Here is a 17,421-nt window from a genome sequence, read left to right as displayed (position 1 = left end):
CATTGAACTCTGCTCTGGGCCTGAGTTCTACAACAGTCCGTGACAAATACAAATGTTAATGTCTTTTGTAACTGTCTCATTATTTTTCTTTCCTTGTTTGTAGGAGGATTTCTCTGAAACGTGTTGATCACAGTTATTGAAAGTCTGGTATAATAAGTAGCTTTGTTTGGAATTGTGCAGGACCTGTGTGTATCACCGTTTCACACAAAAGCATTATCCAGATGTAGTGACAGATAAAAACTGGCCAGCAGATGTCACTGTGGAGATGGGTTTGAGATTGTTTTGAAGCCTCGGTGCAATTTCTGCTTTGAATGTTTCACTGTTTCACAAAGCCTCGCTTTGCCTGTCTCTACATGAAGCCAGTTTCTCTAGCTCAGAAAGGCCAGAAGCAGAAAGAGTTCACAAACAAGGTTTTAGGTGTTTTCCAGCTAATGTAAGGTTTTGATATGTTGAACGTCCTTTGTAGTTTACCCCTCAGCACTGAAGTTTTTAACAGTATTTATTTCTGTTGTGGATGGACTACTCCAGCTTTCTGCCCTAGACCAGCACAGCATCTGCTGTTACTGCTAGAATGTTTTATATTTTTGGAACAAAATTTAAGTTTGATAAGTTTGTGTATTTATTTAACAATCTGTAGAACTGAGTTCACAAAGAATGATATGAAAGATTGTTTCAGTAGTTACATAGAGCTATGGCTATTAGCAACAACTGTTATTCACATGAATCCTATGAATCCTACTGCTCATTCAAAAAGGTCACATGGTGTAACTGTCTGATAAAATGCTGATTGTCAACCTTTTACATTTGTGGAAGAAGTTTCCTAAATATTCTAAAAGTAGTAAGACTGCACTATAGGGACATTTTGTAAAAAATAAACTTTTACTTACAAACCTTATTACAGCTTTTAAACCATACTTCAGACTGTAAAGAATCATTGAGTCATTTAAGTGTACACCTCTTTAATGTTGCAGCTGGAGGCTAATTCACTGTAGGCTATTCATGCTGTGATTTATTGACTGATCTATGTTTCATATTAACCAAATTCTGCTGGTTAGTAATCTAATTAAGACTTTAAATTCAGTACAAAGTAAAATATTTGCCTTCAAAATATAATGTATGTTTTTATGAAAAATCTAAATGACTATGAAAGAGCTGATAATACAAATATCAGTAGCTTTGGGTTCAGCTGTTGTCTTCAGCATTTGTTTAGTTTAACTATTAGGAGGTTAGTTTTGTATACTAGCGGGTGTACTGTAGGGGTGGGTTTGGATAATCAGTTTTCCGATTAAAATCAATTTCAGCTCAAATAACGCAATATTGATTCATTAAAATCCTGAATTGATTTTAAAATATGAATGTATTTTGCCAGAACTGCCAGAATCTCAGGTTAAAGCTCAACAAAACAATTTCAGCAATCACCAAACAGCTAAAACAGCAAACGGATTCCACACAAAGACGTAAACACAAAGCGTGGACCCCACGAATCAGACACGCCGTCGAGGCTGAAAGCCGACAGCTCACAGATTCTGAAGCTGCAGGTTTCGTCACTCACCAGCCAATATTGACTGAACCAGCAGCAAAAGATGATCCAAACTACGATTCACATTTCACTTCACATAAACATCATCATGAATTCCCTGACTTTTTCGGTTTTGCTTCCACCACGATGAAATCACTTTTCCTGCACAGCTCTCTCTCTCTCCCTCAGTGTACTTCAAGAACAGTTTCCCATTTCAAATCTCAGTTTCCTGCATTATTCGCTTGCTTTTTACCACCCTCCAACCTGCCAAACAGACTGTGAGCATAGTACAGTGTACAGGCAGAGAGGGAGTTGCTTGCAAGAACTTACAGAATGCAGCAGACACTCGCTCTCACTGGAATCACTAGGATGGCTCATTTTGCATCTTTGAAAAATGTGGATGGTGTTTCTGCCTCTAAATCTGAACAGTTTGACCAAAATCACAGCGAGATATCACCTAATAGGTAAGATCTACCTGTTATTGGCTATTTTCAAGCTCAGAGCTAAGCTATAAAATTAACTTCACCTGTTTGTATCATGTTTAAGTCACATGAAGGAGATGTCAGACTCAGCTATACCCAGTGTTGTTTCCATGACGAGTGATCAGTCTAAAATGGAGCCAACTGAATTCAAGAATGGAGACCAGTCTGATCCGCAAATGTGAGAATTTTGTGACTTTTACAAAGATTGCATATAAGTTTGTTGAATTTAGTAAATCGTAGCCTGTTGTCTGAATGTTGAATGTTTATCATGTGTTGAAGCCAAGTGAACCAGGAGAGACCAGAATCACCAGCCCCCATCTGTGTGACCATAAGGAGGTCTAGAATGGAACCAATAGCATTCCAGGCTGGAGACCAGTCTGATCCACAAATGTGAGAATTAAAACATGCCCTAAACATATTATCATATGATTTTACTGATGAGCACTGAGAGTTGTCAAAACTTATTTCATGGCCTGAAATGTTGAATGTTTGTAATGTGTTGAAGCCGAGTGACCCTCCTTACCCAGCTGCGTGTCCGTGAAAAGTGACCATACTAGATTACTAAACTGAAAGAAAGCAATGGACAACAACATATAACATAACAAATCTACTTTTTTAATTCTAAGAAGCAATTGTCATTTGAACTGTGTCACTTCAAGGAAACATACTAAACCTGCATGGCAACTGTTTACCGAAGGCAGTCTTCTGCTATTTTTAGAAATGAAAACGTTTGTTACAAAACACTTACAAGGCACAACACTGACTTCACTAACCTAAGACTGAGATATTTTCACATTTTAGATATATGTGTGTGTTTAATGACAATTTAAAGTTTGGTATTTAAAAGTTTTAGTTTTGTAATAATTCTCTAAAAAAAATAACGTCATAATGATGTCAGCTTGCTTTTTATCTCAGTAATCAGTTTTCTACATGATATTAAATATGATAAAGATAGAATATAAAATATAAAGTCACAGAGACATTTTATCCCTCTTGCTTTTCTACTTTAGTTTAAATTACCCAAGTTGAGGTCAGGAGAAGGAAAGTTCAAAGTTGATGAGACTTTGAACTATGTATCTATTCTTAAAAGAAAGAAAATGTGACACTTATAACAGAAGTTTTGCCTTTGTGTTACTTTGAGTGAAACAGTGGATTAAGTGTGATGAATGCCTTTCCAGTCACTGTATCCATCCATTAAGACAAACTGTTAAAGCCAGTCGTTCATAGAAAAAAGTTGTGCAGTAAATTTAAAAACAAAAAAAATCAGTGTCAGTGTTGGTTGTGTGACACAGTTTGTCTGTGAAGGTTCTTAGTCATCCAGGTCCTCTCATGAACATACATGAACATACTGTTTACTGAGAGTATATAGCAGTGCCATGCATTCCATAGTGTGCACAACGCTGAGACTTACCGAACCATGTCTGGGTTGCTTGTAGACAGACTTTGGTTTTTCTCAGTGTCTGTCAGCAACAACAAATTAGACCTGAAAAGAGATCCACTTCAACAACCTCCAAAGCGCAACACTTTTCAAAATATGCAAGAAACCTGCACCTGCTGAATGTGAAAACAATAAACCTGTTTCACTGCTTAAGGCAAAAACACATGATCGAGTACAACAAGGCTATTTAGGAGATAAAACCAGTTGGTGATGTTAAAAAAAAAAAATGGCTAAATGGCCTGTATTTGTATAGCGCTTTACTAGTCCCTAAGGACCCCAAAGCGCTTTACACATCCAGTCATCCACGCACACATTCACACACTGGTGATGGCAAGCTACATTGTAGCCACAGCCACCCTGGAGCGCACTGAGAGAGGCGAGGCTGCCGGACACTGGCGCCACTGGGCCCTCTGACCACCACCAGTAGGCAAGGGTGAAGTGTCTTGCCCAAGGACACAACGGCCGAGACTGTCGGAGCCGGGGCTTGAACCGGCAACCTTCCGATTACAAGGCGACCTCCCAACTCTTGAGCCACGATTGCCCATGTGCAGCCCAAATGTAAAAAAAATGACTCCACCAAGCTCGGATGGAGCACGCTCACTAGTTGCACTTCATATGACAAGAAGAGTGAATTGTGGATAGAAATTAGTGATGGGACAATATTGTGCAGGCTACTCAAGAGTTACACAGTTAGGTTACTTTAGTTATTAAACTGTGGTTTATAACACAGTTATGTTATGCAGTTATTTTATACTTAAAAATACTTAGTATATCCAGGAAAAGACTACCATAATTTGGACATGAATTGAATCTCTTAGTGTGCAAGAAGTTTTAAAAGCTGTCCGCTACAAAGATCAGGAGAGCTTCAGTCAGCATCAAACACACCTGGACTCTGTCTTCATGGTATAACATGGTGTCATGCAAACACTTGACATTTAATAATAATACATTTTATTTGAAAACGCCTTTCAGAACACTCAAGGACACTGTACACAGTAGAATAAAAAAAAAAAGCAACATAAAAGCAAGCAGTTTACACAATCATAAAAGCATAAGACATAAAACAAATTTAAAATAGCAGAGTGGAGAGGTTATGTGGGATAAGCTATTTTGAACAAGTGAGTTTTGAGTTGGGACTTGGAGAAAAGGAAGAGATATTTCTTAAATTAGGAGGTCGGGAATTACAGAGTCGAGGAGCAGAGCAGCTGAAAGCCCTGCTCCCCATGGTGGCAAGATGGGGAGAGGGGACGGAGAGAGAAAGGGAAGAAGAAGATGTAAGGCATTGACATTTACTTTCTGATCTTCAGTTCATTTAAAATTCATAGATCAAACCTTACAGTCTGACCCAAAACAACCTAATACAACAAGGAGCATTAGGAAGCCAGCACAAGCCATTACTATGGGACTTTCCAGAGTTGCATCACCTGGAAAATCCCTTGTTACCTGATAGTTGCTGCTCATTGGCTAAACTTGACTCATTCTTTTTTGAGACTCTGTACAGTTAAAGGACTTTGACTTATTTCACAGAGATAATCCTCTATGGATTTGTAACTACAAGGAGGACTTTTCACATACATGTAGTAATGTAGTCCATGATTGATACAAAATAGTTTTAAAAATTCTGGTGTGCCTTAACCAAGTAGGATTTCTAGAAATGATTTTGCAGTCTACGTATGTGCTTGGGATGTTTTCTTACAGGCCAAGTGGAATGTGGGAGGAGTTCGGAGAGGTCATAGAAAAAGACTTTCGGACTGCCTAGAAGAGATTCTGGCAAACCGTTTGGCGACTCAGGAGGGGAAAGCGGTGCTCTACCTGTATTGTGTATAGTGCGGGTGGAGCACTGCTGACTTCGACTGAGAAGGGAATACTTTGAGGACCTCCTTAATCCCACTGGCACGTCCTCCTTGGAGGAAGCAGAGTCTAGGGACGAGGGGGGCAGCTCACTTATCTCAGGGGGTGAGGTCACTGAGGCAGTTCAACAACTCCTTGGTGGCAGAGCCCCGGGGTGGATGAGGTCCGCCCTGTGTTCCTGAAAGCTCTTGATGTTGTAGGGCTGTCTTGGTTGACATGCCTCTACAATGTTGCATGGAGATCAGGGGCAGTACCCCTGGAATGGCAGAGCGGGGTGGTGGTCCACATTTTTAAGAAAGGGGACCGGAGGGTGTGTCCCAACTTTAGAGGGATCACACTCCTCAGCCTCCCTGGAAAAGTCTATGCCAGGGAGCTGGAAAGGAGAGTCCGTCCCTTAGCCAAAATTCGGATACAGGAGGAACAATTTCATCCTGGTAACACTGGGCCAGCTCTTTATCCTCTCAAGGATACTTGAAGGTGCATGGGAGTTTCCCCAACCAGTCTACATGTGTTTTGTGGACTTGGAGAAGGCATTCATCCGTGTCCCTCGGGGTGTCCTGTGGGAGGTGGTTGGGGAGTGTGGGGTGTCTGGCCCATTGCTACGGGCCATTCGATCCTTATACAACCATTGTAAGAGCTTGGTCTGCATAGCCTCATTCCCGGGGGTAATGGACTCAGCCAGGGCTGCCCTTTGTCACCGATTCTGTACGTAATTTTTATGGGCAGAATTTCTAGGCGTAGCCAAGTGGTGGGAGGCTTTCACTTGGGTGGTCTCAGAATCTCATCTCTGCTTTTCACAGATGATGTGGTTCTGTTGGCTTCATCAGGTGATGGCCTCCAGCTTACACTGGAAAAGGGTGTAGTGCCCACTCCGGGTCAGGGACGAGTTCCTGCCCCAAGTGGAGGAGTTTAAGTATCTTGGGATCTTGTTCACGAGTGATGGGAGAAGAGAGCGGGAGATCGACAGACGGATTGGTGCTGTGGCTGCAGTGATGTGGACGCTGTACCAATCCATTGTGGTTAAGAGAGAGCTGAGTGTAAAAGCGAATCTCTTTACCAGTGGATCTACATCCCTACCCTCACCTATGGTCACGAGCTGGAAGTAGTGACTGAAAGAACGAGATCACGGATACAAATGGGCTTCCTCCTAAGGGTGGCTGGCCTCTCCCTTAGAGATAGGATAGGATAGGGTGAGGAGTTCAGCCATCTGGGTGGGGCTCAGAGTAGAGCCGCTGCTCCTCTACATCGAAAGGAGCAAGTTGAGGTGGTTCGGGCATCTGATAAGGATGCTTCCTGGTTGAGGGGTTCCAGACATGTCCCACCAGGAGGAGGCCCAGTGGCAGACCCAGAAAAAGCTGGAGAGATTATATCTCTCGGCTGGCCTGGAAACACCAGGCCAGCCACCTCCACCAGCTTTCCTTCAGTGGGCTGGTTTCAGTCATTATGCAAATGTACTGTTTATAAGATTGGGGAAACCTGCAATCAGCTGAGACTGAAGAAGTCACTTGGATGAGTGACGAAATGTTTCTCCCACAAAACGCTACATCCAGATGAACAGAATCAACTTTTGGAGATTTACTTTCCTGGATGATTGAGCATGCATCAAGACGACTTTGACTATTGATCTTATGCTCATGGAAGAATTGGGATTTGGTGGGATTATGCAACATTAAGACAGCAGCCAGGTATCCCGAACTAATTTTGTGGTTCATTCACACCTCGCTCGAGTTGACCAGCGTGTCTATTACATGTTTTACCATGATATTGGGTTAACTTGGCATAAAATTAAATAGAAAATGCTCATTGCACGTGTCATGAGTTAGAAAGTATAGAGGAAGTGGGTGTGTATTTTGAGTAGCCTGTAATGGTGTTGGTCACATCATGATCATGAGATGTTCCCAAGAAATACACTGTATACTGCAACTTTGTGATTGCCTCTAAAAAACACTCTTTAAAATGAAAAATGTTACTCTGCATTTTGTAGATGCTTGAGGAGGAAATTGTTACTTTTGTGAAAAATGAGCTACAAAAATTCAAGAAATTTCTGAGTCAAAAATGTCCAGAAGGCACACAAAAAAAGAAGATTATGAGAGAAGATTATGAATCAACGGCTGATAAAAAAGATGAGATCAGCGATGGTGACACATGTCTGAGACTCACACTGAGCTTCCTGAGAAGAAAGAAGCAGGATCAGCTGGCTGATTCTCTGCAGAGGAGTGAGATGCTTTTCTATATTTTCTTCATTTTTTACATCTGTGGAAACTGTCAAACTGCCAAAGAGGTAAAATTGTTATTATAATGTAAAATTATTGTGAAAACAATAACTCTGTTAACCTCAGTAATGGATAATGTGAAGATCTCAATAATGGATTAGGTTTCTTAAAGGTTTCTTAAAAACCATATTGCACTTAGCATATTTGATTCACTGTAAATGGACCTATATCACCTGATGTTTCCTCAGAAACTTCTGCTGCCATTTGCCAACATAAATTAAAGTGTAACCTGAGGAAAATGTTTCAGTGCTTGTTTGAGGGGGGTGCCCAAGCAGAGAACCCCACTCGTCTGAATCAGATCTACACAGAGCTCCACATCTTAGAGGGTGAGAACAGAGATGATGATCATCATGAGGACAGACAGATACAACCTGCCTCCTTGAAACCTGGAGGTTCAGCTGACATCTTTTTTGGGAATATTTTTAAACCTTTATCTGGAAGACATGAACCAGTCAGAACTGTGGTGACAAAGGGAGCGGGTGGAATTGGAAAAACAGTCTTGACACAAAAATACATTTTGGACTGGGCTAAAAACAAAGCCAACAACAATATACAGTTTATGTTCCCATTCACTTTCCGAGAGCTCAATTTGCTGAAAATGAAACAGTGCAGCTTGGTGGAACTTATCCATTATATGTTTACTGACTCCAAAGAAGCAGGAATCTGCAGCTTTGAATAGTTTCAGGTTGTGTTTATCCTGGATGGTCTGGATGAGTGTCGACTTCCTCTGGACTTCCACAACAACAGCATTGTGACTGATGTTACAGAGTCCACCTCACTGGATGTACTGCTGACCAACCTTATCAGGGGGAACCTGCTTCCCTCTGCTCACCTCTGGACAACAACACGACCTGCAGCAGCCACTCTGATCCCTCATGAGTGTGTTGACATGGTGAAAGAGGTCAGAGGCTTCATGGACTCACAGAAGGAGAAGTACTTCAGGAGGAGATTCAGGGATGAAGAGCAGGCAAATGCAATGATCTCACACATTGGGACATCACGACGCCTCCACATCATGTGCCACATTCCAGTCTTCTGTTGGATCACCTCTACAGTTCTCGAGGATGCGCTCCAGTTCAAAGAGAAGACAGAACTTCCTGCAACCCTGACTGAGATGTACATCCACTTCCTGTTAACTCGGATAAAGCAAGATAATGCAAAGTATCATAGAAAGGCTGAGACAGATTCAGTGTGGAACACAGAAGATCCTTCTGGCTTTGGGAAACCTTGCTTTTGAGGAGCTGCAGAAAGAAAACCTGATATTTTCTGAAACAGAACTAAAAGAGTATGGCATTGACATCAAAACTGGATCACTCTGCTCAGGACTGTTCATAGAGGTCTTCAATACGAAGCATGGGTTGAGCCAGGAGAGGGCGTTTTCCTTTGTCCATCTGAGCATTCAAGAGTTTCTGGCTGCACTTCATGTCCTTCTAACATTTGTCAACACTGGTGTCAATCTACTGAGAAGACGTCGATTGTCAGTAAAACATGAGCATGCATGTAAGAAACTCTACCAGGACGCAGTGGACCAGGCTTTACAGAGTCCAAAGGGGCACCTAGACTTGTTTGTTCGCTTCCTGCTGGGTCTTTCACTGGATACTAATCAGACTTTCCTACAAGGCCTGCTGAAAAAGACAAAAAGTAAACCAAAGGTCAGAGAAAAGCTAGTGCAGTACATCAAGCAGAAGATCAGACACCGTCCTTCTCCAGAGAGAAGCATTAATCTGTTTCATTGCCTAAATGAACTCAATGACAATTCTTTAGTGGAGGAAATCCAACAGCTTCTGAGATCAGGAAGCTTCTTTGAAAACAAACTCACTTTTTCTCAGTGGTCAGCGCTAGTCTTCATCTTACTGTCATCACAAAAAGATCTGGACATGTTCGACCTGAAGAAATTCTCTGCTTCAAATGACAGTCTTCTGCACCTGCTCCCAGTGGTAAAAGCATCCCAAAAATCTCTGTAGGTTTTTGATTTAATGTGCTAAATATGATCATGGCTTTGAAAGGAATCAAAGAAACACTCACATTAAAACCTTTTCTTTTTCAGCTTGAGTAGCTGTAACCTTTCTTGGAAAAGCTGTCTGGGTCTGTCCACAGTTTTAAACTCAGAGATGTCTAATCTGAGAGAGCTGGACCTGAGCAACAATGACCTGCATGATGGAGGCGTAAACCTGCTCTCAGCTGGACTCGAGAGTCCACTGTGTAGACTAGAGATTCTCAGGTTAGTACTGGGGGATTCAGTTAACTTTTCAAAAGACAAATAACCATTTACATCTGTTGCAACTTCCATTCATAAATAAAGCCGCGGCCGGCTGAGTTGGTTGTGTTGCTGTGACGCAGCTCCAATAATCCATACAGAGTCGTACACGTATTTTGCGTATTTAGTTTAAGAACAAAACAAGATACTTTTGCGCTTTTAATCAAAACAAATAGCGCATGCATTAACTGACGTGCTAAAATGACGGTCAACAGAAAAGTTTGCCCACAAACCACTCACCCAACGACCCTGTTGCAAACACTGGCATCAGGTAAATAACATGCGACCACACACCCATGCAATCACCTGAGATGCAGGAAAATCTAAACACCTGTGCCACCATAACAAATAAACAAAACATAACCATTGACTTTGGCCGTTACAACATCCCTATAACCGACATGTTTTAGTTTTACACATATGAGCAGGATTAATCTTTTTTTTTAATTTTTATTTATTTAAAAGGGACAGTGCAATTTAACATAGTCCAAGTACAAAACATGAAACTGATATAACGCACATAACTTTATAGCTATGCTAATTTTCAACATTTGTCCCTTACAATCACAATACATACATTTTACAATAAAACATACATTTTCATGAAACCAAAATACATCATAAATACAACTACAATTAATAGACAATAAATTTAAAAAATAAAAAATCATTAATTAAAATGACTACAGCTCTGATTTCCCTTTAATCAAACTTTGACCTTCAATGTAAAGGATCTGATGTCTGTAATCAATTTGATTTCGGTTGGAAGTGTGTTCCACAGATGGCAGGCCTTTATGGAAAATGCTGACTGACCAAATTAAGATCTCGATATGATATCTTGCAGTTGCCGTTCACCATGCTCCTAGTAATACGATTATTATCTTGTCTTTGGATGTATCTATTAAGACACTCTGGGGCCATCCTATTTATACATTTAAAACCTAATTTAAGAAAACACAAATGATTAAAACTCATAAAACTAAGTAGATTATATATTTCTTTAAAATGTGACAATGATGCCACCGAATAGATTTTTTATCCATTATTTTTAAAGATTGGTTATATAAGGATACCACAGGCTGAATTGTAGATGGTGCTGCTTGAGTCCAAACTGTCAGACAATATGAAAAATGAGAGAATATCATGGAATGCATGAATAACTGAGCTGCTGAAGTAGGTATATAATGCCGAATTAACTTAAAACAATTCAGATTAACCTTGACCGTCGTTGAAATCTTCTTTACATGTGTATCAAATTTAAGAGTGAATCTAAAATTATTCCTAAAAACTTAAAATCTTTAACCTCCTTTATTTCTTCGTTGCTTAACTTGATTTTAAAATCATCAGGTGAACTTTGTTTTCTAATAGAAAAACACATAGAAACTGTTTTTTTTTTAAATTCAATACAAGATGATTATGTTCCAGCCATTGTTGGACATCATTCAGATGTGCCGTTAAAGTATCTGCTGCTTCACCAGGTGACTTAGCTGGTACATATATAACTGCATCATCTGCATAAAGCTGGTAGATAGCTTTTGGACAACTGGCAGGCAAATCATTTATGCTATATCATGCTATATCTAGCAGAGAAAACATTTTGTGTATGTTTACAGGTTATCAGGCTGTCTGATCACAGAGACAGGCTGTTGTGTCCTGGCTTCAGCTCTGAACTCCAACCGCTCTAATCTGAGGGAGCTGGATATGAGCTTTAATCATCCAGGAGACTTGGGACTTCAACTACTGTCTGCTTTACAGCAGGAGCCAAAGTGCAAACTGGAAACTCTCAAGTATGATGTTTTTAAAATCAGTACACATACGTCATAGCCTTCGTTTACTGAGCCTGAGTTTGTGTTCACTTGTCTTTCTCTACCACATCAACAGGACTGGTCACTGTGGAAAATGCAGAATGGCCCCATCACCCCTAAGATGTAAGCCAAACCACTATTAAAAGGATCTTGGAAAACAATCAATTCAAATTATCAACATTATAATATGATATAATTAGTGCTGTCAGCGTTAATGTTGTTAAAATGACGTTAACACCATAACCGCATTAACGCGGCAAATCTCCATTAACGAGTTAACGTGGATCGCCCCGTGCGTGGGGCTGCATGGCGTCAACGCGTTAGCTCATTTAGCTCGTTAATGCATTAGACCTGGATGACTGAGAACCTTCACAGACAATGCATTAGAGCCGTCCAGCCCCACGCACGGGGCGATCCGCGACAACTTGCTAACCGAGATTTGCCGCGTTAATGTGGTTATGGTGTTAACGTCATTTTAACGAGATTAGCGCTGACAGCGCTAGATATAAAATATTCTTTGAAATGTGATGAAATAATTAGCTATGCTTAGCATAAAGACTGGAAGAATGATGAACCCGTAGTTTGGATCCAACTGAGGGTAACATAAACCATAACCTCTTAAAACTCAATCATTAATATGTCATATCTTATTTGTTTAATGTCTACAAAAGCCAAAGTACAGGGTGGGCCATTTATATGGATACACCGTAATAACATGGGAATGGTTGGTGATATTAAAGTCCTGTTTGTGGCACATTAGTATATGGATATAACTTGTGTTTTTTCAATAGGAAGAGGGCCATGTGACACATCAAACTTATTGGTAATGTCACAAGAAAAACAATGGTGTGCTTGGTTTCAGCGTAACTTTATTCTTTCATGAGTTATTTACAAGTTTCTGACCACTTATAAAATGTGTTCAATGTGCTGCCCATTGTGTGTTGGATTGTCAATGGAACCCTCTTCTCCCACTCTTCACACACTGAGAGCAACACCGCAGGAGAAATGCCAGCACAGGCATCCAGTATCCGTAGTTTCAGGTGCTGCACATCTCGTATCTTCACACTATAGACAATTGCCTTCAGATGACCCCAAAGATAAAAGTCTAAGGGGGTCAGATCGGGAGACCTTGGGGGCCATTCAACTGGCCTACAACGACCAATCCACTTTCCAGGAAACTGTTCATCTACGAATGCTCGGACCTGGCACCCATAATGTGGTGGTGCACCATCTTGCTGGAAAAACTGAGGGAACGTGCCAGCTTCAGTGCAAAAAGAGGGAAACACATCATCATGTAACAATTTCAAATATCCAGTGGCCTTGAGGTTTCCATTGATGAAGAATGGACCCACTATCGTTGTTCCCCATATGCCACACCAAACCATCACTTTTGTTGTTCCAGCAGTCTTGGAGGGATCCATCCAATGTGGGTTAGTGTCAGACCAATAGCGGTGGTTTTGTTGGTTAACTTCACCATTTAGATAAAAGTTTGCCTCATCACTGAACAAAATCTTCTGCGTGAACTGAGGGTCCTGTTCCAATTTTTGTTTTGCCCATTCTGCAAATTCTGTGCCCCGATCTGGGTCATCCTCGTTGAGATGCTGCAGTAGCTGGAGTTTGTAAGGGTGCCATTTGTGAGTAGCTAATATCCGCCGAAGAGATGTTCGACTAATGCCACTCTCCAGTGACATGCGGCGAGTGCTACGCTGTGGGCTCTTGCTGAATGAAGCTAGGACAGCCACTGATGTTTCTTCATTGGTGACAGTTTTCTTGCGTCCACATTTTGGCAAATCCAACACTGAACCAGTTTCACGAAACTTAGCAAGCAGTTTGCTAACTGTAGCATGGGAGATGGGTGGTCTCGTAGGGTGTCTTGCATTGAAATCTGCTGCAATGACCCGGTTACTGCGTTCACCAGATATCAACACAATTTCAATCTGCTCCTCACGTGCTAACCTCTTCAACATGTCAATGACTGTGAACAAAGAGAAACTTGTAAATAACTCATGAAAGAATAAAGTTACGTTGAAACCAAGCACACCATTGTTTTTCTTGTGACATTACCAATAAGTTTGATGTGTCACATGGCCCTCTTCCTATTGAAAAAACACAAGTTGTATCCAAGATGGCCGACTTCTAAATGGCCACCATGGTCACCACCCATCTTGAGGAGTTTGCCCCCTCACATATACTAATGTGCCACAAACAGGACTTTAATATCACCAACCATTCCCATGTTATTACGGTGTATCCATATAAATGGTCCACCCTGTACTATTAGTGCATTAGCAATGTTCTTAGTTGTCCGTTGACACTTGACTATAAAGATTTAACCATATAAAATCATCAGCAGTCATGTTTAAAAACTCCTCATACAAGTACCACTCTTGTTTCCATCATCAGTTTTCTGTGAACTTGTGTCACAATCCTTGCAAGGAATTCCCACAGAAGGAATACCAGCTCCTTTGTATTTGTTTTTTCTGATTCAGTATATTTTATTCTCTGAATATGTATATTGCATGTTATAGTTGACTGTTATACTAATAATAACGACACATGTTTGTGTGTGTATGTTTGTGTGTGTGATCAATATGAATGGGTGACATTTATTTATTTTTACTTTTTATTTTATTTTATTTTTTTTGCCTGTCCCGTTTGGTTATTTAGCCGTCAGAATTGTTGTCTGAAGGCCAACAAAGATACCCAACGGATTTACTTTGCCAAGTGGATCATCACGGCCTTGTCATTTGATCCATTTGATCTACCTTTGTTGTTATTATTTATTTAATTTTATTTTCAGTTGTTACAGATGGGAGAGACATGGCTGGGGGATAGGAAAGGGAGAAAGAAAGATGAAGAAACAGAATAACAAAGGGCAAGTGGGACAGTGAGAAAGGGCACTTAGAAAGAAAAAAAATCTTCCAGATCACCAGTTGAGAGAAAAAAAAAAGAAAAAGAAAAAGAAAAAACAAGCAAAAAAAGAGAGCAACATAATAAACACAGCACCATCGCATTAATCTAGCTAACAGTAAATAACAGTAAATAACAGTAAATACTAAATATTGAATGTTGTTGTGCAGCACGCAGCCTCGACAGCGCACAATGTGCTTTGAGGTAGCAGCCAAGAAAGGTGTAGTTTGTGTCTTCACAGGGGACAGTTATTTTTAAGGCTATGGATGGACGCTGACTGTTCAAAGACAAACTAGGAAGCATTTTTTAGACATTATTAACAATGCAGCAAAAACTCTGGGCTACATAGAACATGGAAAAACACTGGTGACATTGGAAAGAAAAATGTCTGGACTTCTTTAAGTTGGTTGAAGACGTTTCACCTCTCATCCAAGAAGCTTCTTTAGTTCTAAGGTCAAATGGTGGAGAGTCCCAGATTTAAACCCTGTGGGAGTATCCCCCCAAAGAGGGACAAAGAACCCCCTGGTGATCCTCTACCTAATAACATGAACCACGGTGTGAAAACGGGTGTGGGTCACAATCAGCCAGGGTTTCGGGTGAGCTCATTGTGAAACCTGGCCCCACCCTATCATGTGATAGGGTGATCCTGAGGTCAGATGGCCCAGGATGTGAGTGGGCGTTAAGGCGTCTGGGAAGGATCTCAAAACTGGATTATAGATGGCAGACAGCTGGTGTCGTAAACCACCACTTCTGTTCAAAGATGGTCGCTCACAGTGGACATAAATGGCTTCTTTCACTCCTCTTTCAAACCATCTGTCCTCTCTGTCCAAAATGTGAACATTGGCGTCCTCGAAAGAGTGACCTTTGTCCTTTAGATGCAGATGGACAGCTGAGTCTTGTCCTGTGGAGGTGGCTCTTCTATGTTGTGCCATGCGCTTGTGAAGTGGCTGTTTGGTCTCTCCGATGTAGAGGTCTGGGCATTCTTCGCTACACTGTAGCAAAGAATGCCCAGACCACACCACATTGTTAAGTTTGTGTTTTGGAGTTTTTGTCTTTTGGGTGAACCAGTTTTTGTCTGAGTGTGTTGCTGGGTCTGAAATAATCTAGGATGTCGTGCTTGGAGAAAACCCTCCTGAGTTTCTCTGATGCACCGGCTACATAGGGGATGACAATGTTGTTGTATCTGTCTTTCTTATCGTCCCTCGCTGGTGTCTGATCTGAGTACAGTTCCAGCCTTGAATTTAGGTGGCTCTTTTCAGTTTATTTCTTCATGCAAGTACTGCTGGGTATACATGAGTAATAATAAAGACAATAATAAATAATGTAATAAGTAAAGCTGATTCCAGAGCTAAACTCAGAACAGGCAAACAGCCAGCCTATTAGCTCTCTGTCATTCTGGTCCTGTAGCTTTAGAGGCAGAATCACCCTCCATGTTTTCCTCACAAATATTCACTGTACACACTCACAGAGGGAAATTTGGACTGATTTATTAGCAAATTCCTTTCACCTAAAAGCACGTGGTCATCTTCATAAACAGGATATCAAACTTTTCAAGGTCACTTTAAATCAGTCAAACACTAAATTGTAAATTGTTATTAATCCTTTTACCTTAGTCTTCAAGTGTATATTTATTTCTTACTCTTCTTATATTTAATTTTTGTCTTTTGCACTGAATGGAGCTGGAGCCTTGTCGTCTCCTCTCTCTATATACTGTACTGTTTATAGCAGAGATGACAATAAAGTTTACTTTGATCACAGTCAAATATCTCATCATTGAATCATTGTAGTTTGGAAGTTTAGCATTCTTGCCTGACAAACTTTTCGCAGTGTTTGTGAGTGTTTGATGTTCTTGTTTTATGCTTTTTCTGCTACGTCCCTGTAAAACCAGTCTAACCTGTAGTGGGAGTGAATAGAAAAATCACAGCATTAGATCTGGTAGGTCTCCACTAGATGGAGACAAAGCTGACTACAGTATGCAGGAGTTTTGTTTTTTTTGTTTTTTTTTTAATTCAATTATAGTTCATCTATTTGAGTTCTTTTTCCTTTTCAAAACTAAATTCTTCCGTTCTGCTAAGCAGAGAACAATGAATGATAATGATTTTCGTACTTTTTCGGTATTCGCTATTTCATAAAATTGTAGCTATATCAAATTCTTAGGTGTACTTAGGTTCACATTCTTCTTTATATAGCTACTGTTTTCAGTGCTATTTTTGTCTCTTCACTTTTTTCCTGCCTTGGTCACTGCTGTAGGATTTATTTATTTTATCGCATTTAACCGGAAACAAGCGAGATACGGTCGGGATTTTTGGTGTATCTTATTCTGCTTATAATAAAAAAATAATAATAATGCAACACACTGAAGGAAGACAAGGTTCATCCAGGTGCACATGGAGGTTTATTGCGCTGAAACACAGCAAAACAGTTCTGTGTTACTGACAGCTGTCATTACAATAACTGGCCTGCGTTACTTTTGTGAGGGATTATTTTGCCAGTCACCCGTTTATCTGAGCCACCACTGCCACCTACTGGCGAAACTAAATATCGCCCTAACGTCACATCAGGTGGGAGCAAATGAGCTTTTCGCTCTGTGCTATGATGCAAACTATTGTCACAACAATAGCAAAAAAGGATGATGGGGGGGGGGACCTTGTTCTTGATGCTCAAAATACTCAGGGTGCCACAACAACAGCTTGTTGACTGTGACAGACTTGGTCTCATGTTGTTTTCCTCTATTTGTGTGGATTGTAATGCAAAAACTAATATAAATATCATGTGCTTTGGAAACAGAGCTGGTAATAAAGCAAACTGTGAATACAAACAGCTACAGTCATTTGTCAATACAGTAATGGAATCATGAGCAGGTGACTGATCAGATGACTGTCACGT

General features: G+C 40.6%; 1 pseudogene across 1 annotated transcript; it reads left to right on the top strand.

Annotated features, from left to right (window-relative positions):
* Window positions 1-1,870: 1,870 nt before the first annotated feature.
* LOC146394158 (NACHT, LRR and PYD domains-containing protein 3-like) lies at window positions 1,871-11,644 on the top strand (annotated as a pseudogene). The gene is made up of 8 exons (XR_014799917.1): window positions 1,871-1,983; window positions 2,066-2,179; window positions 2,281-2,391; window positions 5,138-5,168; window positions 7,275-7,506; window positions 7,752-9,523; window positions 9,611-9,784; window positions 11,434-11,644. The product of XR_014799917.1 is annotated as an NACHT, LRR and PYD domains-containing protein 3-like (transcript).
* Window positions 11,645-17,421: the final 5,777 nt, after the last annotated feature.

This window comes from Perissodus microlepis, chromosome 1 (assembly GCF_051167445.1).
Source record: "Perissodus microlepis isolate ML-2025 ecotype Zambia chromosome 1, ASM5116744v1, whole genome shotgun sequence".
Classification (NCBI taxonomy): Eukaryota; Metazoa; Chordata; class Actinopteri; order Cichliformes; family Cichlidae; genus Perissodus; species Perissodus microlepis.
The sequence above is the reverse complement of the archived record's forward strand: the minus strand, read 5'-3'. Positions and strand labels throughout refer to the sequence as shown.